This window comes from Jatropha curcas, chromosome 3, assembly GCF_041381405.1.
Source record: "Jatropha curcas cultivar XTBG-Jc1 chromosome 3, XTBG_Jcur_1.0, whole genome shotgun sequence".
NCBI lineage: Eukaryota > Viridiplantae > Streptophyta > Magnoliopsida > Malpighiales > Euphorbiaceae > Jatropha > Jatropha curcas.
This window is the reverse complement of record NC_143153.1, coordinates 20,930,571-20,936,440: the sequence shown is the minus strand read 5'-3', so window position 1 is coordinate 20,936,440 and position 5,870 is coordinate 20,930,571.

Genomic DNA, 5,870 nt, shown 5'->3' with positions numbered 1-5,870 from the left:
AGCATAGGTGGCTCCTCCTTTTAAGTCTGTTTTATGACATGTACTACCTCGGGGAGAGGGTGTACAAATGGGGACTAAGTCTAGACTGAAGGAGAGTTCCTCATGATGTACGTTAATATATGCTATCCACTAAATCCATCAGGCTGGAGCAAGACATCGCAGTTGCACGGAGAGGATCAGTTGCTACAAACCATCTAGCTTCCTTCATACCTGACACTTATGCTATTTTTGTGTGGACTTAGCTCTTGGTCCATGTCCATCCACCATCCGAGTTTGATCCTTTTGCTGAGGTGGAGGAGCTTGATCGAGGTCAGGGCGATGCCCCAGCTTAGGTGACTCTTATCCCCTTTATTTCGTTTTTGGCTTTGCCTTAATGTCTTTTCTTCTTATTCACTGACTGTAATTATCTTTGTAGCGGTAGCAGCGCGATAAGCGCATGAGGAGGGTCTCAGATTCTAAGGCTCTAGACACGGCTGTCGTTGTCGGCAAGCTAGAGCATGGACTTGGCGCTTCCTTCTCTTTCATTCTAGAGCACACGAGGTAGCCAACACAAGGCATGCTAGAGACCCATATTGTGAGATCCTATCGGATGTCTCCACAAGGCGACACTCATATGAGTATTATCTATTCTTATTTTGACAACTGTTCTTTTATTATTTCACCCTCTTATTGGCTGCCCCTGTCTTTTATTGCAAGTGACTGTTGTTGACTATAACGAGGTGTGCCAGTTGTAAGAAGCGGTGCGCCTCAAGTTACAAGTGGCGAGGCTCTCTGACGAGCACATACTGTAAGTATATAAAAAAATAACAACACAAAGAAAATATGCAATGCACATGCCATGTATGCATGAAATGCAATTATTAATGTCTATGAATAAATGCAGAGAGTTAGCATGGCGCATCCAGCTGGCCGGGGTCAAAGGATTCAACGTGGTGGGCATGCTGGTCGAGGAGCTAGACGACGGCCAGTTATCATTGAAAAGACCGAGGATTTTGACAGTGACGATTCGGAGGAGATGACTTCTGACATGTCTTGAGTCTGCTGCCCCAGTTTTCTTTTCTAGTTTTCTTTCTTATCTTTTTGGCATTCTGGACCTAGTTTGGGTGATGAACTCCTGTAAAGAATGATTACTTCATTTATATAAAAGCAAATACCCATTTCTTTACATGTTTCTGAGTGGTGATGGTGTATTTTTGCTTTATAGCTAATATTTATACTGTTTGTTGAGCTTGAAAGTCGAAACGCAGCAAAACAACACATTTTCCATTTGTCTGCTAACTAGTGGCCTACACCACTAATGCTGCAGTGGCAACCAACTGTCAAATTGTCCTTTCATTTCTTGCTATAAACGCCCATAATACACCAACAAGCTTCAAAAGCTCATTTCTCTTTCTCTAAACGAAGCTTTTACTCAAAAACTTCTCTAAGCTCTTCATTTCTTTGCCATTCTTCATGGATTGGTCCTTGGCACTTGCTTTCGAAGCATTTTTCTGTAGTTTTAGCCGTGAGGATTGGGATTTACTTTCATCATTCGAACTCAAGCGCTGAGCTACTACCACAACATTCGGGTTCAACCCGAATTATTGAATGGTTGATCAACTATGTTGATCCTTCGGACAATTTATTTTGCCACAACGACTTCGAGATTTGTCCAGTCTTTGAAGAGTTCAACATTATTTCTCGAAGAATACCCGTGGTTGAAGAAGTTCCTGTGGTGCCCCGTTTGGATATACATCCTACTTTGCTTATTCTACATATATTCGGTTTCTCCCCTTATAAGATTCTGTCTTATGACTTTGGAACTGATATCGTGCCCTTGTGACCACTTGAAGACCATGCATTAAATATGGATCACACTAGCCCATACTGGCCTTCACTTGTCTATTGCTTCATTCTTAGTCAGTACTTGCTACTTCACTGGTATTAATGGCTATGACAATCTTAGGCTGGTACCCAAAGTCGAGCAGATGGCTAGGCATCGCATGCCTTTTTTACTTATTTTGGCTGAAACATTTATTTGGCTGGGAGAGCATGCTCGGGACTTTAGCTCGATGCTTGGTCGATGGGGAGTCCGCTTCTACTACTGGTAAATTCACTTTTTCTCTTTTTTTTCTATTTTTCTTCTTTTCTCTTTTTCTCTATTTTTCCTTTTTTTTTTTTTTTTGTGCTCTAACTTTTGCTTAAACCACCCTTTGCAAGTTTTCGACTTAACGAGCTTCTTTTCTATTTCTTTTTCTTTTCTTTTCCTCTTTTTTTGTTTTGCTTTCTTTTTTTTTTTTTTTTTTTTTTTTTTTTTTTTTTTTTTGAATGCATTTTGCATTTGTGGGCTTTTGAGAAGCTAGAAGTGATGGGTCTACCATTGGACCACTTGATGTTCGATTATAGACCACGAGTCTATGTCTGACACCACTATCATTTGACTGGCGAGACTGTTGAAGATTGGACTGCTATCTTTCAGGATCTCACCTCTTAGGGTGTCAGATGGACTTGCCCCTAGTGGTACATAGAGCGGGTCACAGTTTCTTCATACATGCTTTGTGTGCCCCTGTGTGGGTTGATTATGGCAGTCGCTTATCACCCCAGCCGAGTAGCTAGGTAGTACGACCGCCATCAGGCTGCCCTTGATTATCCTCGGTTCGAAGATGGCCTTATTACTCAATGATTTCTGTCTTGCTTTATTTCCACTTGACATAGTCGCACAACTGTACCCATTTTTTATGTAGCTGATACCTCTTCCTCAAACTCATACTGCTCCTGGCTGCGGGCTTATTCTGGAGTCGGTGCTAATTCGGAGTCGACTAATCTGTTGACTGCTAGATTTCTGTCAGGACCTGACATGTAGATGCTCTTATCCTTCTTTCTAATGAAATGTATTAGACAACCATTAATAGTGCCATTATATGGATATATGAACTTATTATGAATGAAATGTCTTTTTACATAAAAATGTTCAATATATTTCCTGTTATTCTATTTCATCTAAGTAAATTCACACCATTTGCATATCGACATAAACTTATCATAACAAGCTTTAAAGTTAATAAGAACATAAAAAGGTGAATTTATTAATTGGGCTTTGCTATAGACATTTCAAGTTACACATAAAATTTCTTTAGTTTATCCAAATTGACTGGTTCAGTGAATTCATTGCCTTCCAGGCTTGATAACTATGAATTTGAATGAGAGGGGATATTAGGCTAAACTAGATGGGGCTAGAAATATGAGACAAGGATAAAGAGGAAGGATTGCATGCATTGTGGGGGGATAGACAGAGGCAGGGGGCAAATGTGACAAGGGTTGCTTAGGGTTAGGGGAATTCTCAAAGTTATATATATGGTTCTAATATATGAGACAATATAGGCCAAGAATCTCCATTGTGTTACATGTGCAAGCCTAGTGCAAGGGGTAGAAGAAGGAGTAATGAAATGGATTCTATGATTGGTACAGGGAGGGGCATAAATAGCATTATAGGGAGGGGGTAGAGTGAGGGGTGGTGGGATAAGGAGGAATCTTAGATTAACAGGGAGAGCGAGAAGACCAAACTAAACAAGAGAAGCAAATACACAACATAGTAGGGATAAGGAAGAGGCAACTGTTAAGCCTAATGTGTCATCACATCAAGAAAGGAGGCCTACTTCACTATTTCAAAAGACTTACAATTTGAGGAGAAGATCCAGCTTGAATACAACACCAATACCAACACCAACACCAACACCAGCACAACCCAACTCCAAGATAAAAGCAGTGACAGCTCAGATGAGTCATATTGTGGCTTCTTTGACCATGACAGTAATGAGATAGAGGGGGTATCCATCTGATTTTGTGGTGCCTGAACCAGGGGTAGGCATATCTAGTGGAGATGTAAGGGCTTAATTAGAGGACAACAGTGATGATTTGAGTAGTGTGGACTCAGCAGATGATGAGAGACCTATTGACGGTTCAAATGATTCTGATGTGGGGGATGAACCTGTGAGCAGAGAAAAAAGAAAGAGAGTTGTTAACCCTTTCAAAAACTTATATGAAAATGAATATAGGCCAAATGATGAGGGGATAGTTGAGTTTGAAGTGGGTCAGTCATTTGCATCTATTAATGTGTTTAGGGAAGCTTTGCAAGAATGAGGGTTATAGACGGAGAATGCATGCTTCATTATTGAGTGATATGGTTAAATTCATGGTGAAAACAATGAAAAGTGAGCATCAATATGTGAGGCCTCTTGGAAATAAAAATCCAAATGCAAACACAAGATGGGTGAAAAGGAAGTTGCAAGATGAGCTTGAGATTGATCCTAATATAAGATATCAATTAATGGCTGGAAAATTAGCAAAAAAAAAAAAAAATGGGGAATAATAATGCAACCATGACAACTATATAGGGCTAGGAGCCAAGCTAAAGAGACACTAGATGGTTCTCATGCTAAGAGTTATAACCATCTTAGAAGATATATTGAAGCTTTGATGATATCTAACCCAGGAACTTTATGAAATTTGAACCTAAACCTAGAAACTGTGAGACTAACCCCATAGTTTTTGGGAGATTGTTCATAAGCTTTAAGGCAATGAGAGATGGGTTCATAAAGGGGTACAGGCCATTAATAGTCCTTGATGGATGCCACCTAAAGGGACACTATGGAGGAGTTTTATTAGCTGCAGTGACCATGGATGGCAATAGAGGGGTATTGCCTTTGGCTTTTGCAATTGTTGAGGCCGAATAAAGTGGCAGTTGGGGTTTCTTTCTTCATCAGTGCATAGGTCCTGGATATCATGACAAACCCTGGACATTTATGTCAGATAGGCAGAAGATAAGTAGTCCAAACTTTATGCTTATATAGTGGGGTCATTTTTATTATAATATTTATTACTTTATGATATAATATATGTGACCTTATTGCTATCAATATTTGTATCTTTATTGACCATTATGCATGTGCCTTGAATAGTGTGTTTGTATTTTTTTTTTTTTAATGTGGTTTTGTGTCTGCTATTATTTTGAATGAGGTGATTTATGTACTATTCTTTTTAACAGTTGTTAATAGATGTTGTGAGAAATTGGTTTCCAGATGCTTACCACAAATTTTACTGTAGGCATATAGAAGAAAATTTTAAAAATCAATTTCCTGGTATTTTATTGAAGAAGGAATTTGGGGCTGCTTCTAAGAGTACATATTTTGCGCAATTTAAGTTGCATATGCAACCATAAGAATAAAACTTGATAGGAAACCTGCTTATTGGTTACTTGAAATACCTCTTAATAAATGGTTTAGGCATGCTTTTAGTGTAGATGCTAAAAGTGACCATGTTAGTAACAACACGACTGAACCTTTTAATGGTTAGGTTGGGAAACTTAGGTCAATGCCATTGTGAACCTTTTAGACACATTTAGAACAAAATGCATGGTGAGATTGCATAAAAGGTCTATAAAGGCTGCTTCTATGAAGGGTAAATTAACACCTAAAGCCAAAAGGGATTTGAAGAATATCATTAAAGAGAGTAGATGTTGTAGATTAATACCAAGCAGTACGAATGAGTTTGAGGTCAAAGAAGGGCCATTTACCTTTGTTGTTGACTTACAAAAGAAAATCTGCAGTTGCAATTAGTGCGACAAGTCTAGTATGCCATGTAAGCATGCCATGTTGTGCATAGGATACAAGAGAGTTAGTGTTGAGGATTTTTGTGACCCATTTTTCACTATTGAGAAATATGTGGAGACATACTCAGCCCACCTACATCCAATGCCTCAACCCAACTTTGAAGGAATTCAGGAATCAGAGAAGATCTAGCCCCCTGAGGTGAGAAAGAGGGTAGTAGGCCCAAAAAATAGGAGAATTAGGAAAGATGGTGAAGGGCCTCTCGCAACTAGAAGCACAAGGACA